Source organism: Mirounga leonina, unplaced genomic scaffold (assembly GCF_011800145.1).
Source record: "Mirounga leonina isolate KUSES-001 unplaced genomic scaffold, KU_Mleo_1.0 Mir_447, whole genome shotgun sequence".
NCBI classification, from domain to species: domain Eukaryota; kingdom Metazoa; phylum Chordata; class Mammalia; order Carnivora; family Phocidae; genus Mirounga; species Mirounga leonina.
The window spans coordinates 4,266,663-4,283,102 of NW_023270757.1; the positions used below are offsets into that span (position 1 = coordinate 4,266,663).

The following is a 16,440-nucleotide window of genomic DNA, read 5'->3' on the forward strand; positions in this document are numbered from 1 at the left end:
TTAGTTTGATTGTGAGTTTTTGGCTTGAGGATTATTATTACTCAGGATGTTTTAGTGTCCTTAGTCACAACAACTTTTTAAATTGGTCAGAATTTTATTCACATGTGGAAGCAGGATAGTTTAAAAAGTTCTCCGTTCTGTTTGAGAGCATGAAGGGTTACATCAACAATTCGATGTTCAGGCATCCTTTCAAGTATTTAATTTTCCCACCACTTCAAGGAAGGAAAAAATGTCTAAATTTGAGGAAGATAATGTTTATCAAGTTTTCTTCAAGAAATGAGGTGTGTGTGTGTGTGTGTGTGTGTAGGTAGATGAATAGATTAATTAATTTAAAAGTAGAGTCCACATTAATCTTTTATTTTGTGAATATTTGTACTAGCATCATAAATAGCATCAAACAATGAAATTTTTGCAGGGAGCACTGTTGATGGAATTTTAAATGAATGATTTAGCAGGTTATTGGCTAACATAGACACACAAGTACACAAATACTTTAAAGTGATTCCTTTGTGCTTTTTTTCAGTGAAATAATGTTATTTTGAGTAATGTGGGAAGAAATATGTTTGCTTTAGCAGCAGAAAGACTTGATTTTTCTGCTACCAGAGTTAGATGAAGAGTAAATTTAGTGATCCATTAGCATTTCTGAGAAAGTGTTTACATTAAATAAAAGTGCTGTTAGCTCCTACTTTTGCCCTTCCTTCTCACTGCCTTTGGTAGAACAAATGGGTTTTTCCTGACAGCCCCCAGGTATAGGTCTGAAAAACTCTTTTAATGAGACCTTCAAACTTGGGGTTATCTGGAGGGAAATGTGGTACTTTTTGTTCATGTAAAATCCCACAACCACTACCCAAATTAAGGACAAAGTGAAACTTACTAGCTCCATGAAATTTGCAGTTCTGTCAGTTTATCACCCAATACGACCTCTGGCAGTAAATCACCTGAAGATTTTATCCATCACCCATTGATAAAACTTGATAACATCTGTTGGCCAATTTATTCCCCTGGAATTTCCTCTCCATCTTCCCCAGCCTGTAACGTGGATAGTTTGAAGAGGAGGAAATGATTCAAAAATCTGTGAAGACTTAAACACCTATTGATTTCCAGTGGGGGAAAAAGAAATTAACCAAGTTTTACACCTTGTATTTGAAGAGCTGGTGCAAACGTATACAATACATGTAGCTCTGTTGGGACACAGTGAGTTTCCCTGGCTTTGTGGCATGATTACATCAAACTTAAGAGTAAGTGAAAGAAGAGCATACAGAAACGGAGATCAGAGACGTCTGGGAAAAGTTGTTCCAGCATCTGGTAGCTGTGCCTCCTGCCTTATTTCCTAGTATCATCACACGGGGCTGTTGCGAGGATCTCTCTGCTGTCCTTTCCTAACCAAATAGGAGTCTTACCTTTTAGTAGCTGTTATACACCTCTGGGAAAATCACTGGCTAGGTAGAAAGGAAACCAGATGAAGGCCTAGCAGGAGGCTCTCCACCCAATGAGAAAGTTGGACATTTTCTCTTCTGTAAAGATGATTGATGACCTGTGGATAAAAAAACAGTGGGCTCGGAGGCCAGCTTCTCTAAGGCAGCTTGAGTGGATGTGTGGCGAGCGCTTCCTTGATTAGCAGAGGTCTCGCTGACCTTGGCAGTGTGTTTGGCTCATAGTCTTGCAGGGATGAATTGTTCCTGAACAGTTCCTCCAACATCTGAGGTACAAACAGGTCTTTGTAGTCATTTGTTAGACACCGGAGGAAAAAAATGGCCTCACCCTCTGAAGGCCTGAAAACAGACCTGAATATTTTAAAATACTGCATACACAAATTTGTTTTTAATTCAGAACCCAAAATCTGGACTATAAGAAAAGTGCCAACTGATCCTTATAAAAACTCAGCCAGATCACCTCTTTCTTAGAAATGCGGAAAAGACCTCTTCATATTCCTTCTTTAGTTGGTAAGTGGTATTATAATTTTGAGCTTTGGGGTTCATTTAAAATAGCCGGTAATGTTGCTTTTCTTTGGAAAGATAACGGATTTCTGGCTTTCCTGAATAGAAATTTGACAGGTTTTAGACCCTCATGCTTTAGTATGGAAGCTAAAAAGATCTACAGTAGCACACAGAATACCTGTTTACCCAGGATAGTGTTTTTGACTTACTCTCATTTTAAATTAAGAGTCTAATTCTGTTCTTTTTATGATATCATCCTGGTTTTCAGTAACTCTGATGGATATCCACAAAGGAGTCTATTGTTCCATTTTAGAAAATTTTGGAGGTGGTATGGATTCCTACCAGTGTTGTCAGTGGGATTTATCAAGTAAGTTATGTTGTGTGCAAGGCCCTTGCTACTGAAGATTGGAGACATTCATGGGTTCCCTATCCTCAAGGTCCACAGAGCAGCTCTCCTGAGGTGAAATGGTTGTAGTACACTTGGCAACATTTACGTACCAATAAGTAGATATTTATGTGTGAGAATTTGAGGACTTAAGTATACAGGTGGTTTGTAGCAAAAGATACCAGGCCAGGTAGCTTCCCAGGGACGGTGTAACTTGTGCTGATATTAAAGGTGCTAATAGGGGGTGATCGGGAAAGGTGAGGTGGGCGATCTAGGTGAGGGCATTTAAGGTGAGCAAAGCTTGTGGGGCTCCTGGCTGGCTCAGTCAGTATAGCATGTGACTTTTGATCTCAGGGTCATGAGTTTGAGCCACACATTGGGCATAGAGATTACTTTAAAAAAGTAAAAAATCAAATAATATGTGCAAAGCTTATACAGATCAGAGAAGTAGACTCATGAGCAGAAGGCAGAATATCCTAGATGGAGGAAAAGCTGATTGTTGAGAAATGATTTTGCATGGGGGGAAGCTCGTGTAATATGTAAAGAGTTTGTGTTTAGGCCTTGGGGCAGTAAAGAACCAATAGGAGTTTTGAGCTGTAGAATGATATGATGAAAATTTCACAGCAGGAGACTTATTCTAGTAATAATGTGTTAAATAAATTAAGGTGTGAAGAAGTTGGAGGAATTCAGTCATCCAGACCAACGCATACATGGCAGAAATAAAATAGAATGGTTAGTGATTTAAAAGACTTACAGTGAGAGAATCTTCAAGAATTCTGTTGTTTTGTACCAAGTGTTAGTGGCAAGAGATATAAAAACTGCATCTCTTTTTTGCTTTGTGTTATTCATTGCAAAATGTTGGTGATTTAGTTTACAGTTGCCCACGTATGTGGCAGGAGTCTTACGTAACTAAAGCCTATTTAAGAGTCGACTGATCTGTTGGAGAAATGTCCATGGAGGTCAAGTCCAGGATGTCTTTCACCAGAAATGGTAAGGACGTACTGAGCAGAAAGAGAAGTAAGTCTTCTGTTAGATTTTAGACCTGAATTGAAACATTTGTGAATATGCTGAACTGTGGTCAAAGAAGCAATGCAGTCTTTGGGGATAGTAATGAAATCTTGTATACTAGCTAGAACACTAAATTCTTCAGCATCAGAGAAACCAAGTCTTGCTTATGTTGATATGTTCTGTGCTTAGGAAAATGCCTGCTATGTAATCGATACTCGGAGACTAGAAACATCCATAGAACTTGCATTCTCATTGATAGTGAAGTGTTATAATAAGGAAGCATCACTGTGCGTTATTGTTAGAAGTGTGACTCTGCTTTGGAAAGCTCTTGTTAAGCCTCTCTGAGCAAATAGGAAGATATCCTCAGTTGTCTGTGGAGTTACACTAATGCTATGTAATTAATGTCCATTTATTCATCCAATAAATGTTTATAGTGGGCCTACTATAAGCAAGTTGTTGAATAGGAAGCATACAAGAAGGAAACAAATTCTCTGCCCTCAGAAGTTTGTAGACGAGAGGGAGAGATGAGGTATCTCCATAAGTCACTGCAATACTAGGTACAGAAAACTCACTACAATATGGGATGTCTGGATATAAAATGCTATGGAAGTTCTTAAAAGATGAAAAGGTTTTTTCCATCCCAGAAGGTAAAGAGAGCTTCCTAGAGGAGTTTACTTTTTTCTAATCTACTCCTGAGTAGAGTAGGTAGTATTTCAATATGCCAAATGGCACAGGGACAGAAAATCATGCATGCCTAGGAAACAGCAAGTAGTTAGTTTGGCTTGAACGCGGGATTAAGAATAGTCTTAGGAAAGAAGCTAGTTCTGTCCAGGGCTTTCCCTGATAAATGATGATTATCCTCCTGAAGGTCTTTTGAGGTCTCATCCAGGACCTAGTGGGTGGCCTCCAGTTGTTTTCACATAAGTATTTCTGTGACTTTTTCAAAAACTTGTTATGCATGTAAGAAGTCTGAGAAATTCAGTATGAATTTTTTTTTTTAATTTACAGTTGACCATTGAAAAGGTAAATACTTTTTTGCAATTTTCATCCAAGTTTTAATGGGAAAAGTTTGTGATAGGTTTTAAAAGCTTTCGTGGACCAGTATCTGTGCCAGGTTCTTCAAATGGCTTTTCAGAGTCCACTTCTTACTAAGTCTTTGGAATAAAAGTGAAAAGAGCTACCAGAAAGCTACAATTATACTGTTTATTTGGAGAAGTGTTTCTGGTTGCAGTACTCCAGAATTTTCGAAAGAAATTGTAAATGTGGTTAATGAGACTTCGTGTACCTGTGATCATCCTACAAACGTGCTAAAATGAGACCGTGGCCTCACAGCTTAGGAGACTGATTCTTCTACTCGGAGTGTTAAGATTATTATGGATGCTGAAATGATTTCGGATGACCTCACTGACGTTCTTGGCGTTGTGTTTGAGAGGTGAATTTAGGGGAGGAAGTATGGAAGGTTTTTTGGTCTATAATGTAACTGTTACTGATATGAGACTTAAAGCTCTCTGATTCTCTTTTTAAAAGTTGTCTCTCTGAACTTATAACACTGTTTTCTTTCAGAACAGCTTTAGTGTTTCAAGCTTAAAATCTTCTCTCTTTAAATCCTGTCTGCATCTTCATCTCCCCCACCACCACCCCTCTCCAAGCACCGTTTTCTGTAGATCTTGGTTGCCTCTGACTCCCAAGAGTTAAGACAGTGTAGCTTCTATAAATCAGGAGACAGCTTCATTATCAGAGTTATGTGTTTTCACCTTAATAGATAGCCAGTCCTGGTGTTGGTGCCAGGCCCTGCCTTATCATGTAACCATCAGCACTGCATACTGGAATGTTCTTTGTTTGGATTATTTACTCCTTCTATAAACAAAGATTAGAGTAAAAAATGTCAGCAGTAAGGTCCGAGCAGAGCTGAGCGTTACTAGGAGATCGCAGTAGCATGATATGGGATATGATGTGCTACTCATAGGCAGGATAGCAGTGCCTTGCTTTTTATAATTGTATCTGAGTTCCGTCCTAAGGGTTTGACACATTCTTTCTCATTTAATCCTCCCATTAGCCTTCTCTAGAAGCCCTTGAAGGTTCTGTTCTTCCCATTTTGCAGATTTGGAAACCAAGAGTCAGAAACATTAAGAGTATTGCCCCAACATGTATTGTAAGTAGCAGACAATTGGATTTCAAACCCAGACATTTGATTCTAGCATCATCTCTTTTACCGACTACCCTATAAAGAAGTGTCAGAGATGGTTCTTTTCTTTTTTTTCTCTTCCTTTACCTGAAGTATAGTTGATACCCAGTGTTACATTGGTTTCATGGTACACATAATCCTAAAGCAGTTATTTCTTGAACTTCTAAGAAGTTTGATTCTCAGTAAGTTGCACAAATGATTGCTTTTCTTCTGGAACATGTTTACTTACCATTTGTCTTGGTATGCATTTCCACATAGAGTGTAGGCAAAGATTCTTCATTTTGCAGATGAGGAAACTTTGACTTAGAGAAATGAGTGATGTTGCCAAGATGACATCTAATAGATGCAGGTGATGTGTTATTACTTGCAAACTTTCCTCATGGATTTTGACTTGCTTATAGGTGCTGAATATGTTTATAAGATCAGGGTATCTTCATTTCTTGACTGCAGTAAATTTGTTTTGTGATTCACTACAAGGTTGTTTTTCTTATTGGACTATATTTTCAGGACGAAACCCCTTGAACTTTATAACTATAACCATAAATATGTTTAATGGGTTTATTGGCATGTTAAAAATTGTATAGTGTTGGCACATGAAGAGGCCCACATAATTGCTAAATAATGGTACTTAAAATATTTATAAAGATGCTATTGATTTGTAGTTTGTATATCCATATATATTTATAACATTCTGGTGACAAATAAAAACTTGAATAAATAATGTCATGTCTATAGATATCAATGATAGTAAAAAGTTGCCAGGTATAATTAGAGATGCTTTATTTAAGTCAACTCTGCCAGATTATCTTTAATCAGATTTTTTTATGAGAGGCTGCTTGACCCTACTTTCCTGTCTCTTGAATTTGTCATGTTACCATCTGATCGTGTGATGTTGACTGATACATGATTGTCCTTCCCCTCCCCCACCTCCTTTGTGCTCATATATTTTGTGTCTCTGATTTTAAAAGGTCCCTTAGAAAAACAAACAGGAGCAAAAGTGCTTAGACAGATCTGCTAGAGCATCTATTAGAGGCATAGAGTCATTTATTCCTTCCCTTGAGCATATTCGTGGTATAGTATTTGAAGCGAGGCCCTGAAGAAGAATATTGTGCTTCCTTTTTTGACCCTTAAAATGTCCTCATTCCTAACCATACCAGTTCTGCTTCAAAAAGGTATTTGTTGTAATGTTTTGGGATAAAAATATAGGAGATAAGTCATATATGTTATATTTTAAGTTGTTTTTTTTTGTTTTTTTTTTTACATTTCTTGCCTTTTCTATTCTTCTTTCATATACTCTCTATAGGACACTGTGCACAATTCCACTTCTTCACACCGATATTATCTTGGGGCAAGAAATAATCCCTTTAACTGTCAAGGCAGGGACTTTTACCTATGCTTTTGGAAAGTCTTATTGGTAAGGTGAAAATTCCCAACCCTGTAAGTCTGGAGTGAAGTAGAATATGTTTGCTATAGATCTTACTTTGGTTTGCTTCATGAGGCCACGTGAAACCACCTTCTGATATATATGCATTTGTTTTACCCTCTATGGGATTAACCCCATCCCATCATCAGCTGAGAGCCTGGAATACCAATTTACAGTCTTTCCTTTCCTTTCTTACTGCTAATAGAAATCCTATAAAATGGAGCAGCATTGTGGGTTTTTTTAATTATTTATTTATTTTTTTAAAAGATTTTATTTATTTATTTGAAAGAGAGAGAATGAGAGAGAGCACATGAGAGGGGGGAGGGTCAGAGGGAGAAGCAGACTCCCTGCCGAGCAGGGAGCCCGATGCGGGACTCGATCCAGGGACTCCAGGATCATGACCCGAGCTGAAGGCAGTCGCTTAACCAACTGAGCCACCCAGGCGCCCACAGCATTGTGTTTTTATGGAAAATATGGCTTTCATGCAATTCTGACTAAGGTTTTTGTCCAGTTTTCCTGTTTGATTCTGTGACCTCTTCACACTGTGGAGGACCTTGTTTCCAAATATTAGCAGACACAAAGTAAATGCCAGAATGATATTCTTCAAGTGAATTCTTCAGTCCAATGAAGAATAAGAGCAGAAAAAGAGTGGGAAAATTTGTCTAAACCAGTATTCCCAAGGGTGTTCCACAAAGCATTTTTTCTATGGGATGTTAAGTGATGGTAGAAGGTCAGATGAGTTTGAGAAAGCCTGGGTCAAAAAATGTTAACCCAAATATTTGGCAAAAATTTTTCAGAATCTTTTAATATAAAAATAAGCATTGTGTATCTCCTTCTTTCCCTCCTTCCACCCCCCAAAAGAACCATAGAATATGTTACATTTCCCAAACTTACTTGCCAGGAAGACTTTTTCCTGGGATTAGCAATTTATAAAGTACATTTTAGGAAATGTAAAGTCAAACAACGCCCTTGCAAATAAAAAATGCATTTTAAATATGCGAGAAAGTGGCAAAGTGCCTTGATAGTCCTCAGATTTACTCACTTTTTCTCTGTTCTTAAGCAATTTAGCTGGTACAATTCAGCTGTAGTTTTCTGTGGGTTATCTGTAACAGTCCACAAGAGTTCTGACCACCCTCCAGAGGTCAGAGCAACAGAACTGAGTCTCTTGACCTTCCTTTGAGAGTTGGTTATATTCGGCACACAGAAAGGGTCATAAACTAACTTAGCCTTTACCCCACTCCTAAGGGGATAGAATCAAGGTTTCCATCAAACCAATTGTGGAGAGGGAGTTTATAGGGCCCCTATTCATGTAGATTTTGTGTGCACCCCAAGACAAGGGAACTCCAGAGATATACTGTTAGTTTGTATGGATATTGGGATTTAGTTTTAAAAGCAGGGATTGGGCACTATGAGAGCAAATTTTTACTTCATTTTAATCAAGCCATTTAACTTCTACTCACCATCTGTACACCTGACCATCTATCCATCCATTTCATTGAATGGTTGTGAGGGTAAAATGTGTGAAAAGTGTTGACAGTTAGAAACTTTAAGAGCATTACATAAAAAGGCATGATACCGTATCAGTCAAAAGATGTGTTGAGGAATGGTTTTCATCACTGACTCATGAAGTAAATTATTTCCCTTGTTCCACAAGATTTTTGGTGAAAAGAATAAGCCTTACCCATTTATGTGAATAATAAAGACTTCCTTAAGCTGAATGTTTAGAAAGCTAATTAGATTTCTCCCTACCCCCCTCACACACACACACACACACACACACACACACACACACGAAAGAACATACTGTAGAATGATGAAGCAAACATTATAAAGAACTTATACCATTCTAAGTATATGTTTGCTCATTTTATCCCCCAAACAGCTCTGTGTACTAAGTATGATTGCTAACTTTATTCCACAGATGAGGAAACTGAGATCATTTGAGTAACTTGCCCAAGGCCACACAGCTAGTAAGTGACAGAACTGGGATTTGAATCAAGATGGGTTTAGCTCTGGAGTCCATGTTTTAACCACTATCTTCTACCGCCTTGGTGAATTATACGGGGATGCTGGAAGAGATACAACCTTGTAGAAATGGATTCACATTCTGATGGTCAGTTAACTGATGTAAGATACTGGACAAACCATTAACTGCCTGTCTCATTCTTGTGAACATATTTTGTTAGGTATAAAGCACCAAATAGATATTAAGTGTTGGTGTGACCTTAAACAAAAGTGACAGGTGTCTAGATACGCTCTTTTCAGTACCGTATTTAAAATGATTAAATGAGGAGAACTATTTTTCTCTCACTTGTGCCCCTGCCCTACCCACCCCACAAAACTAAATCCTTTGGCCACACTTTGCAAGCCTATGCAAAAGACGGTTTGACATAATGTCGACCTGCATTTGTGACTGGTTGGGCAAGGGCAAAACAGACTCTAATTGTTCAGTCAGACATAAAGTACGTATTTTGAGTGCAAGATTTTTTTCATTCTAGATACTATTTGAATTATCTCCTTTGGGTGTGAACCCTGGAAAATCACAGGGAAAATAATGCTATTCTTGCCATCTGTGAGCTTTCATTTTACTATAGAGACAAGTTCTATACATTTAGAAATTTAAAAGGGTAGCTTGTTAAACAAGAATGCAAGAGGTGGCAAAAAGTCAGGTGTATTGGATGCTCATTAAATGCCCTGGATCTGGGGACAAACAGGGTTACTGAGGATGGGAGGAAGCTTAATGAGGCACATGAGAGTTGAGTTGAGTTTTGGTGGACAAGTGGGATTCTGAATGGCAAAGAGTATTCTTGGAGAGGGGCAAGGAAAGAAGGAATATGGTGAAAAGGCAGGTATAAAGTCAGCATGAATGTAGTCAGAGATGCACTCCAGCCAGCAGGCTGGTCTGGAGGGCTTGTGGAGAGAAGGAATAGAAGAGCTGGAGGCAGCCAGCTGCAGGGCTTAAGTGCTGTGGGTTTGTGCATACGCAGCTACAAAATGTGTTCTTCGTGTTTTAGGTAGTCTGGTCATACTGAGGTTTTAAAGTAGAGGAATGGCATTCAGAACACTGAATTCTGAGGACAGAATAGCAGTTGATATTGGTATGATAGTATATGATAGAGGATAGATTAGAGATCGAAGATATTGTAGGCAGAATAACCAATTAGAAGGCTATTTAAAGTTTCATGGAGGAACTGCATTTAATGGTAGAGCAAATAGAAAGAGAGGGATGCCTTTGAGATATGTCAGAGGAACAATTTATGGAATTTCGTGTGATGTGGATTTTGGCTTAGATCATGAGCTCAGGGTTGTGAGATCGAGTCTGAGTAGGAGTTCTGCACTCAGTGGGGAGTCTCCTTGGGGTCCTCTCTCCTCCTCTGCCTCTCCTCCCCTCTCTTTCTCTCTCTCATCGTCTCTCTCTCTCGTGGGTGTGTTGCACACATGCACACTCTCTTTCTTTTTCTCTCTCAAATAAATAAATCTTCAAAAAAATAATACCTTGGAAGATTTATGTAAGAATTAAATGAGATAGCATGTAAACAGCTTGGCATAACGCCCAGCAAATACTCAAGAGTGCAGTAAATTTTAACTATAATTATTAGTGTACCAATTTTAAAATTTGAATTTGCTTACGTTGTGTTTTTTTTAAGAACTGAACATGCCTATGTTCCTCTTATGGCATAACTAATAAGACTGTGATCAACTAATAATATCTCAAATGTGTCCAGCATTTGTAGGTTCTGTGTTGTGTTGTGTTCACATTATTTTCCCATTTGCTGTCCAGTAGCCCAGGGCAGATTGTTTGACGTTCTCTGACCAAGGAGCTCACTTACTCTGAGGAGTAATAGGGAGAGGATACCAGAGTTGGGATTCGTGGTAGAGCTGAAACTAGAATCAAGTTCTGTCAGTAAAAGCATTCTTTCCCAATGCCAGGCATCATAGTTCAAGATAGGAGACAGAAGAAAACAGAAAAATCCGTAACAGCTCTTTACCTGTTCATAGCTATGACTGGCTAAACCCTCAGCTCCTTTCACGGGTGCGCACTGTGTCCTGTGTCATGTTAGGTGCTTGTAGCCCAGACTCTTCCCCTGGCTGATTTGTGCTTCTCAGCTTACATGTCACCCAGTCTAAATGACTTTCCCAATTTTTCTCTTCCCATAGCTCTTATACAGTTCTTTCATGGCATTTTTTACACTCTGTAATCCTGTGTTCATTTACCTGTTTGTTTATTTAATATCCATCTCCCCCACCAAACTCTAAGCTCTTTGAGAGCAGAGGCTATTTCTGTTCTATTATCTGGTATACTTAGCTTCCAGTACAGTTGTGTGGCATATAATAAGCAATCCATATATATGAATTTGAAAATGAACTAGTGAATTAGAAAATATGTAATACTTATGTGTCAAAGGGTATGTCAAAGGGTCTGTGCTTTTGCCAATAAAGCGGACTAGTTAACATCATTAAAATTCTCAATTCTGTATTTCCATCTTCTAAAATGGACAGAATACTAACTGCCCCCATCTACTTTGTAGAGCTCTTCTGGGGGATACATGCGATGTTGAATACCGTTCTTCCCAATATCTAGAATTTGGGCCTAGGTCATAAAGAGGGCCCTTCGGGAGTTCCTCTCTCCCACGTGGAGATGGCTAGGAATCCCTTCCTAAGGAGGCTGCCCAGAGCCTGCATGGAGTGGCCATCCGTGGAAGGACATGCTAACAACCAGCAAAGCTGAGCAGACTCCCTGAGTGCCTCACCTTACCACCAGGCAGTGCAGGGCTATGGGGAGCATCCAGGTCACACCTCCTCTGTGCGATTACAGGACTGTCTTCAGAAAAAGAGCACCATGCACCTTTTGACGGTGGCAGGACTGCTGAAACGCTGCTGATCTGATGATGGAAATGAAGTCCATGAGGTAGGAGATACTCACTTCAAAAGAAAACCCTCTCCAGCCCTTAGCGCTGCAAACTCTCATTCAGGGCAGCCCCTCGCTAGCTATCTGGGAACGACAGCACCAGTCTGAGGGCACATGTTTGCATAAAGTTTTCTCAGCAGTTTCTAGGATTCTCAAGGGCTTGGTAGGATTTTTTGATTGTTGAGGCAACCCCGTCCCCAGCTTTGGAAAGGATATGGATCTCTTGTTTCTGACAAGCAGAAAAAAAAAATGCACCTGGCTCTATTGTTGCCATAAATATTTAGGTGATGAAAATTCTCTTAAATATTTAAAGAAACTGCTGAGCATAGCTTAATCATCTTATTGAGAACCTTAGATTTAAAACTTAAATGTCTGTTCTTAGGAATGAAGCAAGTTAAACTGCCTTAAAAATAAAGTGCCTCACAGTTGTATTGTAAAATCTCAACTGGCATTAAGGTAATTGTGCTTAAGTACAATTTAGGGTCCTTTTGAATGTTTATTGTAGACACCATAATGATGCTATTTTTAATAGTACAATGCTAGTTCTAAAGAAATAAACCTATATTCTTTGTGCATGTGTCCTAAACAGAATCACTTAAGGGGAAAATGTAGTCTCTGAATACTTCACTTAGGAAAAAAGGGACAAATTATGGGTTGTGGCATCATTATGTTTCAAAAGAAAAGAAATGGGATCTTCTGTAGTAGAGACTCATACAGTCCAGAGTAGTGTGATCTTCCCAGAATCTCAGACCCTTTTCACCATGGCTAATCTGACTCCCATCAGTCTCCTGGGGGCTGGGATTAAATGCAGATTTTCTAGCTTATGTTAAGCCTTTATGGAAATTGGAAAAAGTGCCCTTTCTGGATAGATGCATCCAAAATCAGAGCACATGGCTTGGTCCCGGTGAACTAGACCTGAGCTAAGTTCAACCCCACCTGCCACTTTGGCCGGCCCCGTGTGTGTAATACACATGTTGAACCCTCCGTCCCCAGATTTACTAGATCCAAATCTCTAGGCAGGACACACCTGCTGCTAACAGGTGCCCTGGGAACCACATTATGTCAGATGGACAATCCTATCACTGTGGTTGTGCTTTTGAGTATGTGGTCTGTTTAAGTCTACAGTGGTCTCTTGGCCTTCAAGCCTCAAGTCCTCAGAGCTGACAGTGTGACTTCTAGGGTAGGAACAGGCCCACTCTACTGAACAGAAAAGCAATCTCACTTTATCTTGAATTTAAACAATATTTGGGAATATTTGCTGCTGATTTCTTTCCTCTTGCTGCTCTCTGTCATGTTAGACCAGGAAAGCATAGTAGGTTAAACTACAATCATCCTTTTTTAGTATCTGTTAATAGTTCAGATAAGAGTTGATGTTCCGTCACCACCTTATTCAGGCCCTAATCATTTTTCCCCCTTGGGAATCTCTGCAGCGGCCTTTTAACTGGTCTTCTAGTCGCTAATCTGTTTTCTCCTCCAATTCATAAAAGGTCACACTTGCTTCTGTGACTTCCTTCTAGTTGGAGAAAAGTCCAGATTCCTCAACTTGGTATGCCAAATCTTGATCAAAACTCAAGAGAGAGCAAAACTCAGAGAGGGGTGCCTGGCTGGCTCAGTTGGAAGAACATGGGACTCTTGATCTCGGGGCTATGAGTTTGGGTGTAGAGATTACTAAAAAAATAAATAAACTTAAAAAAAAAAAAAAACACCTCAGAATGATGCCCCCATATCAAAAGCCAAACTCTACAGGACTTACCAGGCTTGCTTGACTTGCCTCCCTGCTTTCCTCTCTGACCACGTCTCCCATTTCTCTCTCCCTCACTCTTTTGACTTTAACCACATTGGTTCCCTCTCCCTAAAATACTTTCCCCCCAGATATTAGATCTTGACTCTGAGGTCCCCTCAACAAGTCTCTCCTTCCCTATGGTATCTGAAATTCCAGGCTTCCCTCACCCCAAACATTTCAGATTCTCCTTCCCTACTTTGTTTTTTCCTTCTTAAAAATTACTATCTAATATAGTTCATATTTTATGGAGCCAGGCTGTTAGTTTTCTCTTCCCCCAGGACTTAAGCTCCCTGAGGGTAAGGATTTGCGTGTTTTGTTCACTAGGGTCCCCAGTGCCTAGAAAAGAATCAACCTTGTAGCCTGTGGTCGGTAAATGTTGGATGAACAGAGGACTGAGTGAATTTGACCCCTACCTGCCTCTCCATCCTCATGTCTCATCAGACTTCTTCATCTCCTACTTATTCACATCTTTCCAATCTGCAAGCTTTTTCTCTAAACACACCGTAATTTCCCACATCTTCAGTCTCTTTTTTTTTTTCTTGCTGCTACCTCTACTTACTTGGCTCATCCTCACCTTCTCATCCCTTCAGACTTCAGAAGGCACCTCTGCTAGAAAGCTTTCCTGGGCCCTCTCCCAATACAGTACTAATTACATTGCCTGGTGCCTACCCTTTTGCCTAGCTTTTCCATTAAATCACACCACCTCCTTGAAGGTCTTATTTGGCAGTGTATTCTCAGTCCCTGGCACACTATACACATATCTTAAATATTTATTAACTGAGGAAAGGACGGAAAGAGGCTACAATTGATCTGGAGGATTATCTGAGCATTTCATTCATCTTTCTAGTCTACGTAGAATGTTGTATGTTTATTATAGGTGCTCAGTAAAGCTCTGAATGAACCAATCATTAACTCCCCTTTACTTTTTCCAATGCCTTAAATTTTAAATGTTTTTAATATTGAACTTTGAAGAACTCTTCTGAATTTATAACTTTGAGCTTCAGATTGTTGACCAAATACAGATATCATCAGACAGGGCAGAGAAAACCTCTTCCTGACACTAAAAATCTGTCATGATACACTGGCTGGCAAATGGATATTTCAAGGTCCTCTGTTTGGGTGTGTTTTCTGAGAAACAGAAATTAGTAGCTTTGCATACTGTGTTTGTTCAAAACAGGACTTATATAAAAACTAAGTGACTTACTCAATTATAATTTTTTCTATGAAACATCTGAATAAAGATGAAATAACATAAGAGCTGGGGAATTCTAAATCTGCTTAATACTCTATAGTGTAGATGATCAACAGAAAATATTTTCAAAACTAATGTTGTGAATGTTATTTACACTAATGATAAAGAATGTTATCTCAGTAACGCCTATAAAAAACTTACCTATGGGGGCACCTGGGTGGCTCAGTCGTTAGGCGTCTGCCTTCAGCTCAGGTCGTGATCCCAGGATCCTGGGATCAAGCCCCACATTGGGCTCCCTGCTCGGCAGGAAGCCTGCTTCTCCCTCTCGCACTCCCCCTGCTTGTGTTCCCTCTCTCACTGTGTCTCTCTCTGTCAAATAAATAAATAAAATATTTAAAAAATAATAATAAAATAAAAAACTTACCTATGTGTTAAGTTGTATTAAGACACAGCATTTTAGGGGCGCCTGGGTGGCTCAGTTGGTTGAGCGACTGCCTTCGGCTCAGGTCATGATCCTGAAGTCCCTGGATCGAGTCCCGCATCGGGCTCCCTGCTCGGCAGGGAGTCTGCTTCTCCCTCTGACCTTCCCCCGTCTCATGCTCTCTGTCTCTCATTCTCTCTCTCTCAAATAAATAAATAAAATCTTTAAAAAAAAAAAAAAAAAGACAGCATTTTAGATAGCAATAAAAATTTTAGCAGCAGTTTCCTGTGACTGATTTGTAATGATACTTATTACCCATCATTATTGAGTCAACCTTATATATAGCTATGGGGGAAAAGATTGGGCAGAACTTTGCTATCCCCAAAGGCTGTAGCTTTTGCTAGTGTTGGGATGCATGACATGTATTCCTAAAAGATCAGAAGTATATCGTGTGATTTCTCAGTGGACCATAACATCACAGCAGGAACACCTTTATAACCTGCCAGGTAAATACATCTTAAACTAATTCTCAGCCTGTGCTTTTGTTGCTTTGAGGAAACCATATGTAGTAGGAAATCCCTCTTATCTTTTGTAGCCAACCAATAGTTAGCTAGTTAATCTTATTTAAGTTGTGAAATTTTACCAAAACAAAGCAACCACACGTTTTAAGCATCTTAAACTTTGTGCATTCATTCTCCAAACTTTTGAGGTAGGGATGTCTATACTCATTGGAGTCCTAAACGGAATTTTTTTTTAAAGATTTTATTTATTTATTTGACAGAGAGACACAGCGAGAGAGGGAACACAAGCAGGGGGAGTGGGAGAGGGAGAAGCTGGCTCCCCACTGACCAGGGAGCCTGATGTGGGGCTCGATCCCAGGACCCTGGGATCATGACCTGAGCCGAAGGCAGATGCTTAATGACTGAGCCACCCAGGCGCCCCTCTAAACTGAATTTTTACAAAAATGACACTTGTAAGGTATGACTAAGATTTTCTCCTTTCATTGCTTTAAAGTGAACCTAGAACATGGATATGAATGAGTAGCCTTGAGTGCAGGAGCCTTGCCTCTTCTGCAGTTACCCACTGAGAGTAGGGTTTTTGAAGTGACACATCCTTGTCAAGGCTTCTGAAGGCATTCAACTTAGTTTCTGTAGAATGAACTTTTTTTTACAATCATATTTCATTGATTTTTTTTAA

General features: G+C 39.4%; 1 protein-coding gene across 9 annotated transcripts in view; it reads left to right on the plus strand.

Annotated features, from left to right (window-relative positions):
- BNC2 (basonuclin 2) overlaps nt 1-16,440 on the plus strand; it is a 430,537-nt gene that overhangs the window by 344,470 nt on the left and 69,627 nt on the right. Inside the window, exon 2 of one of the 9 annotated variants that reach the window (XM_034987954.1) lies at nt 11,755-11,847. The exons of the other annotated variants lie outside the window; for them this stretch is intronic. The gene's annotated coding sequence lies outside the window, so the exon portion shown is untranslated. The remainder of the gene's footprint in view (nt 1-11,754; nt 11,848-16,440) is intronic. 9 annotated transcript variants of the gene reach the window in all.